Here is a 26,456-nt window from a genome sequence, read left to right as displayed (position 1 = left end):
CCCCGCTTCGCCCCCCCGCCCCCCTTTAGTGCCGGGATTCACAAACCAGTGCGTAGATAGAAAATCCAGGCCTAAGTTTGTACCTGAGGCAATGGAGGGTAAAGTGACTTGCCCAAGGTCACATAATTATTATTTCCTTATTTTTGTTTCCCTAATGATATATGCTGCCTCTTCATTAGTGTCATTACAGTGGCTTCAGAATACATAAAACTTTACTCACACAAACTGTCATTATGTATATTTCACAGTAGTTGGAGAGATCGCTGGAAAAAGGAAGCAGTGGGGAGGGAGGTAAGACCCCCACCCCCCACAGGACATAATCCTTTCAGTGATTTCAATGTTATACATAGGGATTTCAACTGTGCCCAGCAGGGAAATGGAAATCTCAGAATATCGGGGTAATGTGTTCCTTCTTGTGGGACCCAGATAGCAACTGGGCAGTAGCATTCAATGCTAGCTGTAGGCGATGAAGGAGTTTTTGTGTGAGGCCCATGTAGAGTGTGTTACAGTAGTGTCCAACTGGGAGAGGACAAATGCATACATCAGGGTTTCCAGGTGGCCTCTCTCTAGATATCTACTTGAGTTGCCTGAGCTAACAACGGGTGCTTTTGGCTATTGTGGATATTTGTGAATCCAAGTGTAGTTTGGAGTCATGGATGATGCCCGGACTTTCAACTGGGTTTTATTGTGAGATGGACTTTGAAGTTTGGCTTCCCCCCACCCAACACATGCCGTGAGGTAGGGAGATGGTGCTCCAGCCTTTACCCACTAAGTCACCTGGTTACCTCCAGAGAACCACACCTGAGTTACATAGGGTTGCTATTAGAACACTGAATCTGTTCAGTTAAACTATGTTTTGACACATTTATGGCACAATCATGTCTACATTATTTTATTGTAATATTTATACAGCTATTTAAATAAGTTATGTTGTGGTGTATTTATGGAAGATTTTGTGCTTTACATTTAATTTTTGTAGAATCATAATCCAATTTTTTTTCAATTTATACTTTACTGAAGAAGAAGCAACATTAACAACAAAATCTTAATATACATTGTCTACTTCTCCAAAAATTAAGACCCTTTCACTTCCAACCTCCTCCCTAGCCCCTCATACAGCAATCCCTACAGACTGAAGTCGAACATCGCAAAAAAGGTACAATAGTAATGCCCTCCCCACCCCAAATATACCGATCCACATAGAGGATGTAAACAAAATAGACATTGTCAACATAGACAGCTGCAAATCCTATTATAAAACAACAAGATTTGAATGGCAATTATGTATGGGATTCTTTCCAAGTTACATAAGAGGTCCAATCCTTTTCAAAATTAGACATCTTCTGCCAAAATATGGCTGCAATTTTACTCAGGATATATACAGTGGCAAGACGGCTCAGGACCTGTTTAACAGATGGAACCACTGGTGATTTCTACAGTTAAATTGTATATTGTTTAACCATTTCTATCCTCTCCTCTCTTCTTCCTTCTCCAAGTTCGGCCACCCTTGTTAAATGTAACTGTACCTTCTGTCACCACAGTTCTAGTTCTATGTATTTATTGCACCCCCGTTCTATGTAAACCAGCAAGATATGTTTTCATGATTGCCGGTATATAAAAACTCTAAATAAAATAAATAAAATAAAATTTCCAGGGAGAGCTATTTCACCCCTGGCAGCCAGCAATATATGGCGAATTAGTATTGACTGGAAGTACTGCACCTCGAAATGGGTAAGTTTAATAGAGCTGATTTCACACAGATATCACTGATACCCAGTGATATCTGCTACTCGTGTATGGACATCGTGCCAAAACTTCTGGATGAGCAGGCATGTCCACCAGATATGAAAGAAAGACCCTATCTCACCACACAACCTCCAACAAGAATCAGTAATTGAGGGATGCATACGATAAAGGCGTTCTGGTGTTAAATACCAGCAAAACAATACTTAAATGAATTTTCCAAGACCGCTACTGAAATAGAGTTCTTGGCCATATATAAAAAAAATTAAATCCCAATCCTGTTCAGGAATGGGAGATATATCACCCTCCCAGGCCAATATATGGTGGGGTTTACTTTCCAACTGCTTATTTAACAAATTATAAACATTGGACATTACCCCCTTCAAAGAATCAGCCTTTGAGCAATAGCCCTCAGAAAGGGAACGTCCCTTAAGGAGATCATGTCGCACAACAGGTGAGAGAATAAAATGATGTAGTTGAATATAGTGCAAAAAGTGTTTATCATCTAAATCAAAGCAATGCTTAAACACCTCCTAAGAAAGAATGCCTCTACCCTCCCAAATCTGAACTAGTGAAATGATATCCCTATCTACCCATGCCTTAATATAACTCTTCTCGAGGCCTGGTGAAAAATCAGGATTATTATATAAAGAAGTACTATAAAAATACTATTGGTGGCCTATCAGTGCCCCCCTCCAATGTAACCAAATACAAAGAGTAGTAAGAGTACTAGGAGATACATTCCTAATGAATGCCATGACAAAACTGATAAAAGAAGTCTCACCCACAAAATACTGTTCAGTGGTAACCCATTGTTTCTTCTCGTACTGGCTATGCCACTCAACCACAGCCCATAATTGGGCCGAGGCATAGTACCAAATGAGGTTTGGTGCCCCTAGACCACCACTTAACTTGGGTTGATATAATACCCTCCACGATACTCTGGGTGGACGCCTTTTCCAAATAAGAGAAAATGTGCCTCTGCCATAGTTTTAGCAATTTTGGGGGTATATAGATAGGCAGTGTTTGAAAGAGATAAAGGAAGCGAGGCAATATATACATCTTAATAGAGGCTAGCCTCCCAAACCATGATAAACCCAAATGGTCCCACCATGGCAGATCTTTATAAATAATTCGATAAATATTTTACCTCAACCATGGGCAGAGATTTTTTTCTTTGAAGATCTTTATAAATGGCATTTATCAGGGTAGAGTAATTTGAGCTTATAAATCTTCTAACTTCCGCCCTAAGTGGGTCCCTAAGTATTTAAGATGAGGGGAGACAGGGTCAGAAATTTTTAAAATTTCCAACTTTTCAAAATTAATTTTGAAGCCAGAGACTTTGCTAAAACCATGCATCTGACACATGACCGCATGAAGAGATTCCCTGAGATGGGACAGAGTAAACATAACGTCATCAGCAAGGAGCAAGAGTTTATATGTTCCCTCTCCTATCGAAACCCCATATTATCCTTCTTTCCCCTAATTCTTATCACCAGTGGCTCTAAAAACAAAGCGAACAGAAGTGAGGACACAGGGTATCTTTGTCTCATACCCCTGTTAACAAAAAAAGGCTCTGAATATCTCTCATTAATTTTAACACAGGCTTGTGGGCATTCATACAGTTTCCGAATCTACTCAATGAAATGGCTCCCAAATTTCATTTTATCCAAAACTTTAAACAAAAATCCTCAATGCACCATATCGAATGCTTTCTCAGCATTGATAGATAACAACACAGCAAGATTATGAGTGCTGGAGGAATGCCAAATAATGTCAACAATTTTGCGGACATTGTCTGCCACCAAGTGGCAGGGAATGAATCCTGCCTGGTCCGAATGGATGAGACCACCAATAAACATATTCATCCTGTTTGTAAGTACTTTAGCTAGAATTTTGAGATCAACATTCAAAAAGGAGATCAGTCTGTATGAACCACACAGTGAGGGGTCTCGACCTGGCTTAGCCAAAACAGTTATCCCTGCTATGTTGGAACCCTCCGGAAGAGAAGCCCCACTCGGCAATGCATTAAACATCTTGGTCAACGGTGCCACGATATAGGGGCAAAAAGTTTATAGAATTTTGGAGAGTATCCATTAAGACCCAGGGACTTATTTACTTTTAAATCTCTAACAACCTATAAGATTTCCTCAGAGGTAATCTCACCATTCAACATAAGATGCTGATCTACTTTTAAACTGGGTAAAACCAATCCATGTAAGAAATCATCAATCTCTGAATCCCTAATATTCACATCTCTACTATATAAATCGCAGTAAAACTGGGAAAATCTATGCCTGATGGCCACCGATGAGGTTAGTAAATGGTCTCCTAAATCTTTAATTTTGGTGATTTGGTTCTGACACACACGAGATTTCAAGTGGTTAGCTAGAAGTCTCCCAGCTTCAAAGCTGATGAGCAATAGTGTCAGCATCCAAGGCCCGCAATTCCTCTCTATGAGATAACAGTTGCTGATAAACAGATTTGGAGAGCATTTGTTTGTGAGTCTGTTCAAGGGCAGAGATTTTAGCTAGCAATGAAGACCTTATCCAAGTTTTCTCCTTGGCCTTAACAGACGCCCGGGAAATAAAATGACCCCGTAAGACTGATTTTAAACATGCTCAGATAATAACAGCAGATGTTACCTGACAATCATTAAATTGAAGGCATTCTGTAATTTGAGTTTGAATAAATCTAACAAACAATTCGTCCAAAAAGAGGGAGTCATTAAGCCTCAAAAATCGATGCCCCTTATCTATCTTGGCAAACGAAAGGGTCATCCAAATCAGGGCATGGTCAGACCAAGTTATAGTCCCAATATCCTTAAGTACCACTTGATTAGTCACGGATCTGTCAACCCACAGCTGATCAACATGGGAGTACACATTATGGGCATTAGAGAAAAAAGTATAATTCCTCTGTTTAGAATGACGATCCCTCCAGATGTCCTCCATGTGCCATTTATGCATCATTTATAGAAATGTACTTCTGTGAACCCTGGCAATTTGACCTCCACCAGAGGAGTTATCTAACAGGGGAGATAGTGTTAAATTGAAATCACCTCCAATAATTAGCTTGCTACCACCCACTTATCCAAGATGCTGACGTGGATTGTCACCGAGATGATTATGCTCAGGTTCCCTTGGGGAAGAGAAACTTAGGCTCCCTCTAATAACAGCAACGTAGCAGGGTGACTTTGAATGCACCTTTCCCTGGAGGCTGAAGGGATGTCGGCCCATTGGAACATTTGCAAAGCAGATTGAGGAATGCAGCAAACAGCAGGATAAAGCAGAAACGAAAGCCATTTCCTCCCAAGTGTGCAAGAAAACCTTAGACCGTGGGCTAGGGCTGATATTTCAGGACGCTAGATAACAGGGGAAACCAGGGCGGGGGCTTCTTTGTTTCCTGGTACTGGGCTCCTTTGCTGCTACAATCTGAAATGTTTGAAAGACCAATGCAAACTCACCGATGAGCTGAAGCACGTAGTAGCACAGTGGATTTTTTGAATAAAAGTATTTGAAGAAGCTGGCAGCCGCCTATCATTCTTTAGTCTGTAGCTTGGCTTGTGTTATTCTCACTGGGATATTCATTATTCTAGCAAAACCCTGAAGAACAAGACGGGGGAAGCTATCAAGTTTTGTTTTGTGTATGCCAAGCACTGAAGGAGGAACATTGCAGGGTTTTTTTTAAATTTTTTTAAGAATGTCACTGCAATCAAACAGCATAATCACCTCCTTCTCGTCGTATACATTTTAAAAATTATTCTTTTTATTGCCCGGTGGTTTCACTTTTGCTACGCGATGGGCATCTGGCATGCTGTAGTCCTTTCAAGGGATGTGCGCTTTCCTTCGCAGCTGTCAGGATTTTTACCTGTTGTGTCCGCCCCTCCCCTCTGGCCTGGCTCGTCGCAGTGATGGTTCTCTCAACTGAGGGCTACAGGTCTCGGCTGCCCTTGAAGCCCGGTAAGAGTGTTCACTAGGCTGATCAGTAGTTGTCACCACACAGGAACAGCCAGGACCCCCTCCCACGAGGCTGTGAATGGGTCCTCCTTATTATATATATATATATATTTACTTATTAAAAACATGCACATTCCATTCATAGCAATAAAATTATTCTGAATGGACTACAATGATACATTAAAACAATAAAAACATTTAACATAACAGCTTTATACAAACTTTAGATTAACCAACATCAAATAATATTAAAACACTGCATATCCATATTGCTACCAAACCTAAAAAGGCAAGCCTTAAGCATTTTTCTAAACATTTTTGTATCCTGCATTTGCCTCAGCTCTACAGGCAAGTCATTCCCCCATTTAATTCCAACAAGGATAGGGCTCGATTTCTAGTCTCCTGCAGCGGAGCTGCACCAACTGTTGGTACTTCTAAAAGACCCTGGCCCAGGATGGGCTATAAAATTTACATATTCTACTTAAATAAGGGGGGGGGGACTATCAGACTGCAAGGACTTACACACCATTATCAAAACCTTAAAGTTTAGTCTCTGCAGAACTGGCAACCAATGCAATCATTGTAAATGGGGAGTAATCATGTTCAAATGGAGCTGTTTTGACTACCAAATTTTGCAACTGGTGAAGCACCCATAGATGCTTCTTCGGCAGTCCAACATACCGTATGAAGAATTACAGTAATCTATTGACGTTATGAAAAAGGCTTGGACTATTGTTCTGAAATCTGATGGATCCAAAAACATATCGTAAGTGACAAGCATTCTTAACTTAAAAGAATGTACATATATAATGTTACTGCAAAAACAGAAACTCAGCTTCTGATATTTCTGTGCAAATGTTTGTATATGGAGCTGTAGGCGGCATAAGAAGCTACATATCACAGTATCATTTTAAAGGTTTATAAAAAAACATATATTTTAAAAAGACTAATTCTTAAAACAAACTCTGCTCCCAGAACCACAGCCTCCCAGGATAAGTGATGAAAGGGTTTATTTCCAGCAATATTCTGAAATAAATGTGCGAGGACCCTCTTCGCCTTTCTTTTTCGAGGATAATTTTCAAGGAGATTTGCCTGGGCAGCTAAGCAATCACCCGGATAAATTCCCTGGGCCGGCAATTTCTCACCACCCGCCCCGAGCAGCTAAAAATGTACGTGTGGTTTCGGTGTGCGTGCTTTCTACCATGGGGAGAAGGGCAGGCCGGGGAAGGTAAAATACACTTGGGGATTTAATTTTTTTTTAAATACCCGAGCGTATTTTACAATGCATAGTTTGCACCGCAAGGGCAAAACCGGCCCTGAACTTTCAAAAGAAAGTGTTTTACCTGTGGAAATGGCTTTGATAATTGCCCTCAGAACTGTCCTATCCGTGCTTCGGTTACACAGTGCCTAAACCTGTGTGTCACGTACTACGACAGAAAGCTTTAAGGATGGAGCAAAAGTCCCACAGAGCTTTTGGTAAATTATTTAGCACGCACAATATTCATTTTATCCCATGTCTTGCGCCAAATTCATGCCTTAGGCAGCCCTTGAGTTATTTCAGGGTTGACACAGGCTGACTGAATTCTGGATTCTGAGGGTCTTACTCAATACATTCACTTTTCATTGGTACAGAATAGGGGGAAAGCCCTTTTTCCATAAGGCCCAGGTGTCACATTTTAAGCAGCTTTATAAAAATGCAAGAATTTTGAGGAGGATCTCCAAGAAATGATGTGGTAATTAAAGAGCGGTTATTTCTGTTGTAAATTTGGTGTCATAAATATTTACGTGAACAGACAGGCTTGGGCAAAGAGTAGGGGGGTAATATTCAGCCACTGACTGGCTTGCAAAATGAACTGGATAAACGTATTTGGCTAACTTTTGGCAGGATAATCAGCTGCACAGCCCCACCATTAAATACACCCAACTATCTTAAAGTTAGTCAGCTAAGTTTATCCAGTTGCCCCCAGAATGCCCCTACATTATCTGGCTAAATTTTAATCAGATAATGATTTATCCAGCTAAACTCTGGCTAGATAAAAAGTTGCCATTAAGCTGGATAATTCAAGTTATCCAGCTAAATAATTCTGAATATGGGCCCCTGCAGGATCAGCATCAAAGGTGCTGTTGTGAAATTAGCAACAGCTTATTGGACTCTACAGTGGACTATTTGTGACCTCACAGTCAGGTTACTATTTGTGACCTCACAGTCAGTTACTATTTGTGACCTCACAGTCAGGTTGGATCCTGAGCAAAGGGCTTGGGGAAACGGTGCAAGACTGGGCTATCAATTCCGTGTTAACGCTTGCAACGCAAGCCACATCTTAAAGCAATATTTCTGAACATAAGAGATATTTAGAAGGGTGTCTTGATCCCCTTCCTCCCGGATTGCTAGGATTTCGCAAATCTTGGCCACTGACAGCTGGACCTTGCGGATTAAGGACAAAAATGTACTTATTATGAGTCATGAGTTGGCCTTTTCTAGACTACATAGAGAGTCATCTTACTGGTGCTCTGTTTGGGCTCCCTTTTATAATTTCCTATAATATATCCTGTAGCTGTCTCTTATTAAACCTTTGTGGATTGCCTTTCATTTATATGTACATACTGTTAATTATAGATAAATATTTAAACTTCAAACTGGACGGTGGGTTAAGGTGTATATTTTCCTCACATCACCTATCTATAAACCACGATATTAAATATAATTACACTTTCTGAATATAGGATAGTCTGCATTACTGAGAGAGAGTGATGACGGGTTTCTCCGCTGTGAATTACTGGGATGGGTTGGCTCTGAAGAAGAGCACAAAGAAGTAAAAAAAAAACAAAAAAAAACCCAGATTGTGCCTTTGTCATTTTTGATTCGGACTGGAACGGGTGCTTGTTTACAGTCTTATAAGATGAAGCTTGTGCGGGAAAGTCAACACTTTGTGTAAAGTGGAATGCAACGGTCCACATCAACTACAAATGGCCAAAGTGGAAGGGATACCTGGAGAGAGAAGGCATAGGGACCTGGTATTGTCTGTTCCCCTTCCCAATCTGCTCTTTGTGTAGCTTTGTGTGCCTCAGCGATACTCAGTCTGTGACTCGGCCTCCGTATGTGGTTCTTCGGGGCCGTGCATCTCTCTACCTCATTTTTAAAGTAACGCCAATTAAAATGTGGTAAACGGATTCTGATGCATCTGACGAAGTGGACACTCTCCTCGAAAGCTCCTGCTTCAATAAATCGGTGAGTCTATAAGGTGCAACCTGACTCCTGTCATCTCTGAAGCATATTATGCATGTGGTTGAGACTGCAGGCACTGGATGCAGTGGCTCCCTCACGGAGCGGCAGAGGTTAAGCATCACTGGTGAGATGCTCGCTCACGCGGTGACAGAGGGCGGGTACCTCCAGTTCAGCTCGTTATCCTTTTCCCATTTTATGCAGTGCTACTGACAACAAGCTTTAAATAAACAAACTGCCTCCCCACTGTGGACTTCATTAGTATCGGAGTATACACAAACTGACATGAAACAATCTACATTGATTGAGAAATCCAGAATCAAAGGAGAGAACATCAAGTCTTTTCTTATGTGTGTGGGGAGGAAAAAGCACACAAATATGTTAAAATGCAGAGCAAGGTACAAAAGCTTTCAAGCACTATTTCCTGAACAAGAGAGAAATCTGCTTTAATTGAATACAGTTTTCAAAACAACTTAAAACTCATTTTATACATCACCTCTGTATAAATAATGGGTTCTTCTTTCCAGACTGTGAGATATTTTAATAGGCCAACAAAAGACTTTTTCAACGATGTTGCTGTCTATCATTTTTTGAGGCTCCCTTCTTCTGTTCATCCCTGCACTCTCCCTCCCTTGACTCTCCATTCCACCACTCTCTTATTGCCAGGCCGCCCTCCAAATCTCCATCATCTTGAGTAGCTCCACATTCTTGCTTCCTCCACTCAACTCTCTCCAATCCACAGGCCCTCCACCCCCACTCTGAGTCCTGTGTGACCCCATCCTAGGCTACATAAAATGACGGGAGGAATTTCCCCGTTTGCAGAGAGGTCTTTCTCCCAAATGTATTTAGTGGGTTCTGAAGTTTGATTTACCAGCAGCTCCAGGTCCTCATCTTCATTTCAGCTGCTGGCAGGTTGGAATCCACCTGCACCCCCCATTTTCTCTCTCTCTCTCACACGTACACACACCCATCCCAGACAGCCTCTCATTCACACACTCACAAACACCCATCACAGGCAGCATCCCATTCACACACTTACATCTATCATAGGCAGCTTCCCATTCACACACACACACATATCCCAGGCAGCCTCTCATTCACACACACACACACACACACCCATCCCAGACAGCCTCCCATTCGCATACTCATATCCACACACCAATCCCAGACAGCCTCCCATTCGCATACGCATACCCACACACCCATCCCAGACAGCCTCCCATTCACATATACATACACAAACACCCATCCCAGGCAGCCTCCCATTCACACTCACACACACCCCCATCACAGGCAGCCTCCCATTCACACACTTACATCTATCATAGGCAGCTTCCCATTCACACACACACACACACACACACACACACATCCCAGGCAGCCTCTCATTCACACACACACCCATCCCAGACAGCCTCCCATTCGCATACTCATATCCACACACCAATCCCAGACAGCCTCCCATTCGCATACGCATACCCACACACCCATCCCAGACAGCCTCCCATTCACATACACATAACAAACACCCATCCCAGGCAGCCTCCCATTCACACTCACACACACAACCCCATCACAGGCAGCCTCCCATTCACACACACACACAAACACACACACATCCCATGCAGCCTCCCATTCACATACACACACACACACCCATCCCAGACAGCCTCCCATTCGCATACTCATACCCACACACCAATCCCAGACAGCCTCCCATTCACATACACAAACACCCATCCCAGGCAGTCTCCCATTCACACTCACACACACATCACAGGAAGCCTCCCATTCACACTCACACACATGCAGCCCAGGCACAGGCAGTCTCCCATTCACACACCCACCCATCCCAGGCAGCCTCCCATTCACAAACACACACACACACACACCCATCCCATACAGCCTCCCATTCACACACACACACACACACACACCCATCCCATACAGCCTCCCATTCACACACACACACCCATCTCATACAGCCTCCCATTCAAAACACACACACACACACAAACACACACACAAACACCCATCCCAGGCAGCCTTCCATTCTCACACACACACATATATGCAGCCCAGGCACAGGCAGCCTCCCATTCACAATCACACACATCATCCCAGGCCTCCTATTCACAGACACACACACACACCCATCCCAGGCAGCCTCCCATTCACACACACACATCATCCCAGGCCTCCTATTCACATACTCACACACCCATCACAGGCAGCTTCCCATTCACTCACACACACACACACACACACACATACACACAAACACCCATCCCAGGCAGCCTCCCATTCTCACACACACACATATGCAGCCCAGGCACAGGCAGTCTCCCATTCACAAACACACACACCATCCTAGGCAGCTTCCCATTCACAATCACACACATCATCCCAGGCCTCCTATTCACACACACACACACACACCCATCCCAGGCAGCCTCCCATTCACACACACACACACACACCCATCCCAGGCAGCCTCCCATTCACACACACACACACACACACACATACACACCCATCCCAGGCAGCCTCCCATTCACACACACATACACACCCATCCCAGGCAGCCTCCCATTCACACACACACACATACACACCCATCCCAGGCAGCTTCCCATTCACATACATATGCAGCCCAGGCACAGACGGTCTCCCAGTCATACACCCACCCATCCCAGGCAGCCTCCCATTCACATACACACACATCCCAGGCCTCTATTCACACACTAGCTAGCACTGCCTGTATTCGCATTTTGCGAAAATAAAGGAAGTTGTAGCACCGCCAGTGTTCGATACCACGGTTCCAGCACTGGAGGAGGAGCTGCAGAAGGGCTTCCTCTGCTATAGCCTCCTCTTCTGCTGCCAGTGGGATCGGGTCCACAGGCAGCAGCACGGGCCTCCTCTTCTTCTGCCACCAGTACTACACTTTTAGCACTGGCACAAATAAAGCATAAAAAAAGATGCACCACTTTCAACTAACCAAACCTTTAGCTTTATTTTCTGGTTCTGAAGCCAGACACTAACAACAGGTGTGGCATGGATTAGGCATATAAATGGTGAATACATAACAATTTATGGAAATCTACAGTCAGCTTAAGCATTACATTATACACAGTGGTGAAAGCACAGTTAGATCACTCAATCTCCACACCAACATTTTAACCGGAAACATAAAGATTACATTTTCCACCTTCCAGCTCTCCCATTACCACATTGAAAGGCATTCTTCCTTCTTCCATAGTCCGTCCCACCCCAATATCACAAGGGACAGGCACCACACTCCCAGATTTCTCTTCAATTTAAACACCTGTTTCCATACATCTGTTTCCATGAACCGATATGATATCCTGGATGAATGTCGGTATATAAAAATTTTAAATAAATACATCTATAACTCCCGACTCTTGTTAAAGCCACAGTTCACGCCAGTGGTTCCTCAACTCTACTCCAGACACGCGCAGGTATTCCCCAGTATCCTGCAAGCCCTGGTTTCTTCTCAGGGTCCTCCTCATTTCAGACCATCCCCTTACTCCTTCCTTCTGGCTAATTTCCTCAAGGGAAGGAATCACAATGGGCCCACCTTTACCTCAGTAGATTTTTCCTCTGGGGGTGGAATCTCTCCTTCTTCTTCCAGGGCCTCGAGCCCCCTCCCAATGAGCGGAAGATCCCCTATAGGGCTCCTCTCCATACTGGGGTGGTTCTTGGACCCACCAGCCCGCAGGCTGGCTACTCCAGGCCACCATATTCTGGAGGTCCCGTCCTCTGCTGGCTCCATGCCACAAAAGAAGGGCAAGGCCCCGCCAAATCCTCCCAAATTTATACCTCCCACTTAATCATTCCCCACCAAACACATACCCCAGATTCTTAAAAGGGCACCAACACACCACCCCTTAACCCAAACCACGTTAACCCAATCACGTCCCCACCTCTCTCTAAATGCCACCCTGTGGTCATTTACTAATGCTACGCATTCAATCATTTAGCACATTTCTCGAACAGGTCAACCACAGTAAAGCCCGGGGTCTCCCCCGCCCAGAATGTCCTGGGCAACCAGAAACCAGAGGATCCACTGTGGGTGTCCTCTCTCCACCTGCATTACAACCCTAATGAGAGGGGCACACTGATTCTTCACTAGAACTGAAAACCAGAAAATATGCTAAATGAGCGGAAGGTAAGAGAGTAACACAGTAAATGTCGGCAGAAAAAGACTAAAATGGTTCATCCAGTTTGCCCGGCAAGGTGTTTAGTGTCTGGTTTGATTCTGCAAGTCAAAAATGAGCTGAGACAAAATAATCAGCACAGGAGAAACAGCAGCAAGCAAATCCTTCACCAAAATTAAAAATAAACTGTTTCCCAACCGTTTTGCACTTCTGCTTATGCCTTCTTTTGTAGGCTCCTCTCCATTTTGTCTCCTCTTTCCTTCTTTTTTCAACCTTTTGCATTTCCCTGCCTTTCTCTCCTCTTTTCAGCTTCCTAGTTTGTTCTTTCCTCTGTCGTCGTCTCTCTTTATCTGAGGGAACCTTTCTCTCTCCCCAGCTCACTTTCCCTCTTCCTCTCTTGCTTCTCTCTCACCAAGCCTAGTCTGTTCCTCTATCTTTCCACCTCAAGCCCAGCTCCATCTGTCCCTTTATCACTCCACCTTGCTCCCTCTCTCGCCCTTCACCTGGCTTTAATCCCCTTTCTTTTCTTTCAACCCATCCCCAAGACAAGCTTCCTTCCTTCTATTCTCTCTTCGGCCCCTGTGGTCTGTGTATTTTTTGTTCCCTTCCTCAATCCACGGTTTCATCTACCCTGCCACCCTTTGCCTCTATCCATCCCTACTCTGCTTCCTCCTTGCTTGAGGAGCAGCGCTGGAAGGGGAGGAAAGAAACAGCAGAACCTATGGCGGAATAGAGAAGCCCGGCACCAGAAAAGGGCAATGGATGGTGAGAAGAGAAGCAACAGCTTGGAAGGGAGGGGAGGGCAAGAAAACAGCAGCACTAGGGTGGAAGAAGGGTAAAGAGATAGTAGCACTGGAGCAGTGGAGAGAGGCACTAGGCGCATGGAAGCAGGAGTATCAGCTGCACTGGGTGCGGAGGATGAGAAGGGAAGAGAAGCAGCAGCAGGGAGAAGCAGTAGTATGAAAGAGAAGCTACACATGGGGGAAGAAGAGAGAACTGGTGGTATGGGCAGAAGGAAGAGAAGGGGGATTACTGGCAGCAGAGAACCTAGTGCTTAGCTGCATCTTTAACCCAACTCTAGATCCTGAGCTGCTGGGAGGCACTGTAAATTGTTGTTTACCTGCTAAAAAAAATGGGCTCTGCTCTGCTGTTAAAATATTATCTCGCTTAATGTAAATTATGGGACATTAATAAAGACATGTTGGAAAAGCAAAATAAGTCTCCCCTTTGTAGTTTAAACTTTTCTGGGACAATCTTTTGAAATACAGAACTGTCCCATGGAAAAATAAAATTGCATAATTGTTCATGTGCATGAACCTCAATCTAGAAGTATATTTATTCCTTCCACTGGGAAAAAAAATGAGAAGTAACTAATTCAAAAAATATATTAAGTTTCTTTATATTTCTTTAAAAGATTTGCTTATTGTTAAATTGACTTCCAAAATCATGAAATTCTGGCTATGTCTTAAATAGCCTGGAGGTACCGACTTTCCAAACATTTTAGTGGAGTCTCCAATCTAAGTACATAACCCATCAAAATAAAACAAACGACAGAAAAGAAAGAGGTAAAACCAAATGTAAACTATGCCAACAGGACCACAAAGTAACTAACCCGCACCTGCCTCCGGCTCGGCGCAGCTCGGGCTGCATTAGGAAAACTTGAAAGAGGAAAAAAAAAAAAAAGCGAAGGTCAGATGAAAAGCATCAATGAACTTCTTACCGACGTCCCTGCAGCCGCCGCGCGCCGTCTTCGCTTCTAAGATGGAAACAGATCACTTTCCCCAGCGAGGCTGCGTCCCTTTCAACCGGCTCTAGGAGAAAAGAGCAGGGGCCATGCCGCACCCCCCTCCCTACGCCCCAGTGAGCGCACCTCGCCTTGCCCGCTGGCAGCGCCCTATCATGCATGCACCACTTGTTGCCGCTGCTGCCTGTGCCCGGGCGGCTCCACTGTCGGCGGAAGGCGGGGGGGGGGGGGGGGAGGAGGGCGCGAAGCAGCACGAGGCAGAGAAGGAGCCGGAACCTGACTAACGCCGCCTCTCCGCGAGCCTTAGTCAGCGCTTCCCGGCCCCAGATCTGCAGTTACCATAGAGACCCCTCTAAGCCTATTTGGCCACAAATAAACATTATCCGTTTAGAATTTAGAAGAGCTTGGTCGACACAAGCCTGTATAACAAGCGTTTAACCGACAAACTTAACGCTAGAGAGAAAGCGGGAAGAGCAGAGCCTGGGCAGCGCGGTCACCTCGGACTCGGCCACCTCGCTGCTGCCAACTCTCACTTTGGTTCGGTTTTTGTATCCCTTTTGACCAGAGTCTCTCTCTTAAAACTTCCAAGTTTTGCAAATAGTTTCCAAGTTAAAGCGAAACACCCCCCCCCCATCTTTTACCAGCTCTTATAAATACTTCCAGATATTGGAATATTTGCTACCCTGAAGATTCAGACTTTTCTGCTTGCAAAAACTTCCACAAATAACAAAAAAAAAAAGCTGGAAATAATTTCTCCACAAGGCACATTTTCAAAATGATTTAAACAAGGTAATCATAACCATGAATGTGCTTGGATTTTGTAGCCCCTCTCGGCTTTTCTCTGGTTACATTCCAGTAAATTGCCAAAAATTCATTTCCAGGACCATGGTTTACCTTCACACAAAGATGTTGTTGTACTTAAATACAATAATATGGACCATTGTCACACGTAGTTTATCTCGCGCGTGTTAATTGCATATTGTTTTCTTTAATGTGTTTGTCATGCACTTTTATGCATGTCTTTATTGTAATCCACAGTGAACGATGGAGCATGCCAGATATACATTTTTTAAATAAATAAAATAAATGTTAAATGCCATTCAAATGAATGGCATTTAAGTTATTGAGTCACATTAAAGTTATTGAGTCAATGCTGACTTACCCCATCTCCCCCCAAAAAAAAAAAAATGTAACTATATTTCCCCGAGGTGTGATTCAATTTTTTGCTGAAATATGTCTGAGGTAATAAGCACACATTTTAACATACTATTTTACTATACATTTATTGCGAATACGCTGATTTGCATAATTATTCAGCTCATTAACAATTTTTGCATCGCTTTTGTGCTGATGTTTGCCAAAAGATATAGTCCCACAAAGGAAGCTTGTGAAAATGAAAAGCTTGAGAGTGAGCACCAAGGTTGTAGCATGGATTACAAACTGGTTGACTGATAGGAAACAACGTGTAATGGTAAAATCCATAAGCACAGCACGTCAAGTAGCACCGCCTGAATTTTCAAGAAGTCTCATCACCCAGTAAAAATGTTGCTAACAGTACATTTTTTATGGGTTATCATAAGGCTTGAGGATAACTGCACGGTGTGGCAGTTGCTACTCTGCACAGAAACATGGGGGTAACTTGCATGGTGCAGCAGATACTACCATAAGAAGCATGCTGGGCAGACAAGGTTACTATGTTACTGTGATGACGTGCATAATGGATGTAACACACATTAACAGTGCTTTTAACGCATGGTAACACTATGGGGTAGATTTTAATTACTTGTGCGATCGCGTACTTTTGTTCGCGCACCAGGCGCGAACAAAAGTATGCTGGATTTTATAAGATACGCGCGTAGCCGCGCGTATCTTATAAAATCCGGGGTCGGCGCGCGCAAGGGGGTGCACATTTGTGCAACCTGCGCGCGCCGAGCCCAGCGCGCGCTGCCTGTTCCCTCCGAGGCCGCTCCGATTTCGGAGCAGCCTCGGAGGGAACTTTCCTTCGCCCTCCCCCCACCTTCCCCTCCCTTCCCCTACCTAACCCACCCCCCCGGCCCTATCTAAACCTCCCCCCCTACCTTTGTCGGCAAAGTTACGCCTGCTGAAAGCAGGCGTAACTTTGCGCGCGTCGCCGGCAGCCCCACTCCGTCCTCCAGTCCAGGGGGCTGGTCCGGAAGCCTCGACCACGCCCCTGGGCCGGCACCACGCCCCCGGGCCGGCACCACGCCCCCGGGCCCGCCCCCGAAACGCCACAGCACGCCCCCTCCCGCCCCTTTTCGAAAGCCCCGGGACTTACGCGCGTCCCGGGGCTTTACACACGCAGGCAGCCTATGCAAAATAGGCGTGCCGGCGCGCGCGGGCCTTTTAAAATCCGCCCCATGTGAATATCAGAACAGTTTAATACATCAGCCTCCTAGTTTGATGAATTTAATGCAAACTGTCATATCAAAGCACTAAAAATTGAGGACTTATTACCCTAGCTTCCAAATTAATGAGAATTAATCATAATTTAGATGTATAGACCTTTTTTTTTTTTTGCTTCACTACAATCTAGGGCTTTGCAAAACAATTTCAGCTAGGATGCAGCTGAAATGTAACTTAGGTGGCCAAAATCTGGCCACCTAAGTTAGGCACCTAATGCCACTTTGAGAATTGGTCTTTAAGGGGCTAATATCTGCAGTGTATATGTGCCTAACCTTGGGTGTTAGGGACCTAAATCAACCTGTTTGATAATTAACTAGGGGTGGGCATGTAGTAGGGGTAGGACCCTAAATTTAGGTACCTAAAAAGTGGGTGGTCATCAGGGTAGAGTTAGGCCAGGGAAAAAGATAGGTGCGCTGCACTGCTTTTCCGCACTAGACCCTAACTCTAGACAAATTAGTTACAGGCCTAAATTTACGGACCCTAAGTATAGGGTACCTAAATTTAAGAACGTTTTCAGCCAAAAACTTAGGATTTTAAGTTCAGCTTAAAATGTTTCCCTAAATTTGAGGAGCCTGAATAAAGAGCTTAGCATTTTGTTTTTTAATTGATCCCCTTTATAAGTTTTTAATTAAAAACATCACGCAGCTTTCACAGGAGGAGCACACTATGGGGTGATTTCAGCTAACTCCTATATAAGCGTATACTGCTTACCTGGGGACTTTCCACTAAATTTCCAAGTGAAATTATGCGCATACTTTCATTTTGAAATTGCCCTGGGAAAGGTACCTGCACACATTTAGAACCTGCTCAGTTGTGTGTGTAGTTTTCCTGAGAAAAATTTCCATGCATATTTTTGAAAATTCAGAAGTAGGTACTTAAGTAGAAACCCCTTCCAGCCCTACCCTTAGGAATGCCTTCCCCTGCTGGGGGCAAAAGTAGGCATATATAGTGGATCTTGATACATACTTTTACTTGCCACTAGGGCAGGCAATTTTCTAAAAGCCCATTTCCATGACTAAAGCCACTGTCTTACCTGCAGAGGTGGTTTTAAAATTATGCTCTAATGGGTAGATTTTTAAAAAATTGTGCGCGTGAAAAACGGGGGCTACGTTCGTGGCCGGGCCTTGCGCGTGCCGAGTGCATTTTAAAAGGGGCCCAGCCATGCACGTAACTCCTGTTACACGCAGAAGCGCCAGGCCGAAGGAAAGGGGCGGTCCGAGGGGGCGGGGCTGGAGGTGGCTGTTATTGTGGCCATTTGCCGCTGTTCCGGGGAAGGGGCTTCCGGCGCACGCAAGCTGCTACTGCTCTGTTGGAGTAGTAAGCAACAAAATAAAAAAAACTAAAGGTAGGAGAAAGGTTTTAGGGGGTGGGGAGGAGAGGGGAAGGGGAAGAGAGATTAGGTAGGGGGTAGGGAACTGGGAGAGGCCTGATCTCGTCGCCGCGTGTATGTTTGTAATATTAGGCCCCTCTGCGCGCGCCGCCCGCACATGCATGCGTGGATTATAAAATATGGCGCACATGTGCGCGCGGTCCCCGGATTTTATAACATCAACACATCCATGTGTACACGCCAGGAAGCACACGCACATGGACACGCACAAGCTTCTTTTAAAATCTACCCCTAATTGTTATACATTACTGTGTGGGACACAGTTCTTTTTAAAACAGGTGGTTTCATTCTCCTGCTTTGACAATGTTTATTTATTTATTTTATTTATTTAAAATTTTTTATATACCGGCACTCGTAGGACACATCATGTCGGTTCACAATTAACTGAGAAAGGAAATTACATTGAACAAGGGGGGTTTAACTGGGAGAATTGGATAATAATTGGATAAAAGGAACAAGGTAAAAAGCGAAGAACGAGAGAAAAAGAGAAAGCAAGCATGGATAACTTAATTGGAAAATATGGGTTTAAAATTACATATTACATATGTGAACTTATTTACAACGTTGGGGGGAGGGGTGAGGGGAGAGGGAAAGGGGGGGAGAAAATATGCGAGAGGGGAGGTAAAGGTAATGGAGAAAATATGCGAGAGGGGAGGTAAAGGTAATGGAGAGATTGATATGGTAAAGAAGGCGGGGGGGGGGGGGGGGGGGGGGGGGGGCTGAAGAGGCTAACAATGGTCGTAATGTCATCATATTTCCCAAAGGGGGTCAGGTAGCAGGGCATTAACAGGCACCCCCCCCTCCCCTCCCCCCCCCAATATTGTTTGGGTTCTCACTCCCATTCAAAAGGCTAAGGAGGGCCCATCCTCAGCTCACACATGGATCTTATTCATAAAGCAGCTGGGAAGGGCTCTGTAAGATGCTGCCCTCCTGCTGATCCTGTCTACAAAGCTCCATTCGCAGGCTGTAAACACATTACTGATAGATGCAGAATCCTTCTTGATTAATTGGAGTGGAGGCTTTTGCTAATCACCTTTCCCCCTGCATGACTTAATAGCAAGGCCTCTTAGGACAATCATCTTATTTACTTTTTATATTCGTTTAGATAGCACTAATCTTTGTTTTGTTTTCTTGTATTTTAAGTCATGCAATACGTATATATACATTGCATTTCAGGTCTGTCAAAAAGATTGTGCAACTTCCCAACACAATAAACGATCAGGAGAAAAGTGTTGGCAGAGGCCCAAATCCACTTCCCCTCCCACATTTTACATCCTCATCCTCCCCTCTCCCCTCTGGCCCACAACTCTGTCTTTGACTCCCCTCTCTCCTCTAGGCATATCCAAAACATTGTTAAAACATGACATTTCTTTCTCTATAACATCACCAAAACCTGCCCCTTCCTTTCCGAATACACTGTCAAGACCCTTATCCACTCCCTCATCACCTCCTGCCCTGGACTACTGCCACTTCCTTCTCACAGGGCTCCTGCCGAACCTTCGTTCTCTACCACATTCTATACAAACTTCAGCTGCGCAAATGATCTTCCTCCAGAAAGGTTACAAACATCCCTTCTTCTCACAGCACTCCGCTGTGTGTGGAAGAAGTGCTTCAGACTTCTTCTCACCTAAAAATGCACTCAGTCCCTGAAACCTCTCCTCTTACCTCCCCCTACACCCCTTCGTGTGATCTCCATTCCTTGGGCAATCTGCTCTTATCTATGCTCTTCTCTTCCATTGCTATTTGCAGGCCCTGCGCTTTCTGTCCTGCAGCACCGTGTGCCTGAAATGACCTTTCCAGGCTGATGAATCTTGCTCCTTCTCAAGTTGTATTTAAGTGTTTCTTAAAAAGCCACCTTCTTGAGATTGTTTTTAAATCTAATTCCATGACTTCCCACTGCCAACCCTGACTCTTCCAGATCTTAGCCTTATTTTAAACATTTTCTATAATAATTATCACTATAAATGCTAGGACGCTGGGCTTGATGAACCCTTGGTCTGACCCGGTATGGCATGTTCTTATGTTCTTAATATATGTCTTCTCTGTGTGTCTCAGCTATATGGTAAGCTTCATGGAGCAGGGACTCTTCTTTGTCTCTAGTGCTACGTAATCGTCATAGCACTATAGAAATGTGGGGTAATAGTACAGTAGAGCATCTGTTATCTGGAATGGTCAGAACCAAGACCATTCAGGATTATAGATTTTTCTGGATAATGAGTGTTATCCCCATATATTTAAAAAAGAAACAGAGAAACAATGACTGTAAAAAATGCAGCTGTGTATTGAGCAACAAACAACGAACAAGGGGTCAGCTTGCACGTAATACCATCATGGGCAACAGTGCCCTTCTGTTTTAGATAATATCTGGGGGAAGGAGAAGCTGTTGCATCATGGGATGTGACAGCTAGATCTTCAAAGCTGGTTCTCAGACTGTCAGGCTGGCCACTAGTGACTGATGAGAGAGTTATGGTACACTCAGGGCTGGCGCGACCTATTAGGCGAACTAGGTCTGTATCTAGGGCGCCGACCGTTATGAGGCGCCAAAGACTAGATCAGCCATGTGGGGGCCGCAAGTGGCGGCAAAGAGGAGTGGAGATTCGGCAATCTGCGATCAGTGCCCAACCTGCTTGCAGCCCAGAGCAGCACATACTTGGCGGGAGCGATCGCGAATGAGGTAGGAGTCAGGGCGAGATAGGGGGAGGCGGCACAACCATGGAGGGGGGAAGGCAGAAAGTTCGCCTAAGGCGTCTACTCCCCTTGCACTGGTCCTGGGTACACTGCTGCACAAAACCACTTCATGCCTTCCTGAATAACACCATCAGTGTCCTCTACGTCATACAACTAAGCTTCACTTTTGTAAGCTTTTTATCAAGCCTGTATATCTGCGTGATTTTTTTGCTATGCAGTATGTTTCTGATTCTGGAAGCATATTAGTCAACTCATAGTGGATAGATCCTCACCCATCGTCATCGTTTGCAGATTGTTTTTGCTCTTCCTGGTCATTATTGGCTGCTTCCTCAGGGTTCAGATCAATATCAATGATTTTGAAATCAGAGACTTGAGAAACTGGAAATATTAAAGTCACATTTAATCCAGTTCTCAACTTCTTCATTATTGAAGTCTGAAACTATCATATATTAGTTAGCCCTTGAGTATATTATATTATTTCATCAATGTCAACCTCCCCACTTTGGATATTGAGTATGAGCCATAACAGAATCCCAGGCAATAATAGTGCAGCAAACAGCATCCTTGATAGTGAGGTATTTTACGAAGTTTTCATAGCCATCGGGATCTCCAAAGCTCACAGGCTTCTTCATGAATTCTCTGCAGTGCTGGCATTTCATATTCTAGATGACTGCTTGATCCATCTGCTAAAAAAGAAAGGTGCAGTTGGCTGGCTACTAGGTGGCAGAAACACTGCGTGTCGCCAATGTTTCAGCAGCCAGATGGGAGAACAATTGTCCAGAAGCAGCACAATTTTAAGGGAGTCTGACTTGTCTGAAATGTTCCCTTGACTTGGCACAAAATGCTTATCAAACCAGTCACTGATGATTTCTTGTCTGAGCCATTCTGCCTTGTCGAGTCGATAAATAATAGGGAACGCATTGGCACTCTTGAAAGCTCAAAGATAGGCATGGGCATTTTTACCAATGACAAGCAGTTGCACTTGTGTGCCAGCTGCATTGCAACACATCAAGACAGTCAGCTTTCCCTTAGGAATGTGTATTCATTTTCAAATGAAACGGAAAGCACAATGAAAAACCCGCATTTAGTTTAATTTGAAAACAAAATGAAAAAAAAAAAACTACTAACGAAATTTGTTTTCTTCTACATTCATTTTGGAAAAGTGGCAAACCCTCCCCCCTGAGAGCCGCTATCATTATTGTAATTAATTAATTTTATTTTACTTAATCACCCACAACAGCATTCAGCTGTAAAAGACAATGGCACTGGCCTCAGGGCCAGTCACTGCCATTTTGAAACCAGGACCTGGTGACGCAGGAATAGCTTCTGCCTCATTTGAACTGCCATGAATGGAGCAAGCTACCATACAGGCCAATACAGAACGGTGCGCTCGGCCGAGCGCACCGTTAAGAACATAAGAACATGCCATACTGGGTCAGACCAAGGGTCCATCAAGCCCAGCATCCTGTTTCCAACAGTGGCCAATCCAGGCCATAAAAACCTGGCAAGTACCCAAACACTAAGTCTATTTCATGTTACCATTGCTAATGGCAGTGGCTATTCTCTAAGTGAACTTAATAGCAGGTAATGGACTTTTCCTCCAAGAACTTATCCAATCCTTTTTTAAACACAGCTATACTAACTGCACTAACCACATCCTCTGGCAACAAATTCCAGAGTTTAATTGTGCATTGAGTAAAAAAGAACTTTCTCCGATTAGTTTTAAATGTGCCACATGCTAACTTCATGGCGTGCCCCCTAGTCTTTCTATTATCCAAAAGAGTAAATAACTGATTCACATCTACCCGTTCTAGACCTCTCATGATTTTAAACATCTCTATCATATCCCCCCTCAGCCGTCTCTTCTCCAAGCTGAAAAGTCCTAACCTCTTTAGTCTTTCCTCATAGGGGAGCTGTTCCATTCCCCTTATCATTTTGGTAGCCCTTCTCTGTACCTTCTCCATTGCAATTATATCTTTTTTGAGATGCGGCGACCAGAATTGTACACAATATTCAAGGTGCGGTCTCACCATGGAGCGATACAGAGGCATTATGACATTTTCTGTTTTATTCACCATTCCCTTTCTAATAATGCCCAATATTCTGTTTGCTTTTTTGACTGCCACAGCACACTGAACCGATGATTTCAATGTGTTATCCACTATGACACCTAGATCTCTTTCTTGGGTTGTAGCACCTAATATGGAACCCAACATTGTATAACTATAGCATGGGTTATTTTTCCCTATATGCATCACCTTGCACTTATCCACATTAAATTTCATCTGCCATTTGGATGCCCAATTTTCCAGTCTCACAAGGTCTTCCTGCAGTTTATCACAATCTGCTTGTGATTTAACTACTCTGAACAATTTTGTGTCATCTGCAAATTTGATTATCTCACTCGTCGTATTTCTTTCCAGATCATTTATAAATATATTGAAAAGTAAGGGTCCCAATACAGATCCCTGAGGCACTCCACTGGCCACTCCCTTCCACTGAGAAAATTGTCCATTTAATCCTACTCTCTGTTTCCTGTCTTTTAGCCAGTTTGCAATCCACGAAAGGACATCGCCACCTATTCCATGACTTTTTACTTTTCCTAGAAGCCTCTCATGAGGAACTTTGTCAAACGCCTTCTGAAAATCCAAGTATACTACATCTACTGGTTCACATCCACATCTTTATTAACTCCTTCAAAAAAGTGAAGCAGATTTGTGAGGCAAGACTTGCCTTGGGTAAAGCCATGCTGACTTGCTCCATTAAACCATGTCTTTCTATATGTTCTGTGATTTTGATGTTTAGAACACTTTCCACTATTTTCCCTGGCACTGAAGTCAGGCTAACCGGTCTGTAGTTTCCCGGATCGCCCCTGGAGCCCTTTTTAAATATTGGGGTTACATTTGCTATCCTCCAGTCTTCAGGTACAATGGATGATTTTAATGATAGGTTACAAATTTTTACTAATAGGTCTGAAATTTCATTTTTTAGTTCCTTCAGAACTCTGGGGTGTATACCATCCGGTCCAGGTGATTTACTACTCTTCAGTTTGTCAATCAGGCCTGCCACATCTTCTAGGTTCACCGTGATTTGGTTCAGTCCATCTGAATCATTACCCATGAAAACCTTCTCCATTACGGGTACCTCCCCAACATCCTCTTCAGTAAACACCGAAGCAAAGAAATCATTTAATCTTTCCGCGATGGCCTTATCTTCTCTAAGTGCCACTTTAACCCCTCGATTATCTAACTGTCCAACTGACTCCCTCACAGGCTTTCTGCTTCGGATATATTTTAAAAAGTTTTTACTGTGAGTTTTTGCCTCTACGGCCAACTTCTTTTCAAATTCTCTCTTAGCCTGTCTTATCAATGTCTTACATTTAACTTGCCAACGTTTATGCTTTATCCTATTTTCTTCTGTTGGATCTTTCTTCCAATATTTGAATGAAGATCTTTTGGCTAAAATAGCTTATTTCACCTCCCCTTTTAACCATGCCGGTAATCGTTTTGCCTTCTTTCCACCTTTCTTAATGTGTGGCCCCCGTTTGGCCGCACGTTTTATACGCGCTATTTTTACCCCTTATACAATAAGGGGTAATAATGGTAATAGTGCGTGGAAAACGTGTGGCCAAACCCCCCCCCCCCCCCCCGAAACTAATAGGCTCATCACATGCAAATGCATGTTGATGAGCCTATTAGGTAGTCATCTGCAATACAGAAAGCAAAATGTGCGGCCAAGCCGCACATTTTAATTTCAGACGGCACCAGGCAAGTGTACAGAAAAGCAGAAAAACCCTCCAACGTAATATCATAGCGATATTAAGTCGGAGGCCCAAAAAATAAAAAAAATCTTTAAAAAAAAATCTGCCCGCAGCCTGCGAGTTGGAAAACGGATGCTCAATTTTGCCGGCGTCTGTTTTCCGAACCCGTGGCTATCAGCGGGTTCGACAACCAACGCCAGTAAAATTAAGCGTTGGCTGTCAGACCCGCTGACAGCCGCCACTTCTGCGAATAAGGAGGTGCTAGGGACGCGCTAGTGTCCCTAGCACCTCCTTATTAGCTCGGGCCATAATTTAAATACTGAATCGCGCGCCCAGGAGAGGGGCCTGGGCATGCGTCGGGAGAGCGGGCACTCGCCTCGGAGCGCTGGCTCTCCCACGGATTTTACTGTATGGGCCTGACTGGGAGGGTAGGAGAATGAGGAAGGCCCAGGCTTTGTTATTTTTTATTATAATAGCCCTGGGGATTGGAGGGTTGGCGGGAACTGTTTCTTCTTGGGGGGAGGAAGGGGTTTCTTTCAATTTTATGTTTATTTCATTTCAACTAAATGAAATTAAATGAAATAAACATAAAATGAAACAAAAAAACCCTGAAACTATATATTGTTATGTGCACAGCCCTACTTCTCCTTGCTTTCTTTCACCCCGTGTACAGTTCTCTTATTGCTGCAGACAAGGACCTCGTGCAATTAGATTATTCTTGCTGAGCAAATTCTTCCACATCCTTCTCTGCAGCCTCATGATCTGCACCCAGCTTTTTACCTGCAACAAGGCGACAGACTTGAAGACAACTCTTGAACCTATGACAGCAAGCAGTGAGATTTGTCACATTCACCTTCTGTCTTCATTTCCATGAGAGAAAAAACACGCAGTCTTCTTCATTAACATAGGCCCGGATAAAGGGCACATCTTCACTGCGAGGGGGAGTGCAGTCCAAATCCAAATTCCAAGGCCTTCCTAATGTTTTACATTTAGCCATTCCCATCACAGAGTCACTTGCAGCATAAAACGTCTGAACTTTACTTTTCTGTGTCTTTAAATCATAGATTGTCATTTGCCCAACACCGTATTCTTGCTAAAGTTTAGAGACCTTTGCCCCCTGATCAATTTTTAAGCAGCTCCACTTTCTACTGAATGGATAGCACATATGGTACGTCTTTCTTGTCACTCTTGGTCTTCTCTCTGAAGAAAGCTGGATCTCTGAAAGCTGACTCACTCCCAGACTGGGCCTTTTGGTCCCTTTTTATCGGGATGAACAACTTTCCCCACTGCCAGAAACGCTGGGAACTGAAAAAGCACCAAGAAAGCTGATCTGCCATGTCTGCA

General features: G+C 44.0%; 1 protein-coding gene across 1 annotated transcript in view; it reads right to left on the bottom strand.

Annotated features, from left to right (window-relative positions):
- RD3 (retinal degeneration 3, GUCY2D regulator) overlaps positions 1-15,005 on the bottom strand; it is a 48,008-nt gene extending 33,003 nt beyond the window's left edge. The window contains exon 1 of the mRNA XM_029596760.1: positions 14,827-15,005. The gene's annotated coding sequence lies outside the window, so the exon portion shown is untranslated. The remainder of the gene's footprint in view (positions 1-14,826) is intronic.
- Positions 15,006-26,456: the final 11,451 nt, after the last annotated feature.

Source organism: Rhinatrema bivittatum, chromosome 3 (genome assembly GCF_901001135.1).
Source record: "Rhinatrema bivittatum chromosome 3, aRhiBiv1.1, whole genome shotgun sequence".
In the NCBI taxonomy this organism is placed as follows: Eukaryota; Metazoa; Chordata; class Amphibia; order Gymnophiona; family Rhinatrematidae; genus Rhinatrema; species Rhinatrema bivittatum.
Note: the sequence above shows the minus strand (reverse complement) of the source record. Positions and strands in the feature narration are given on the sequence as shown.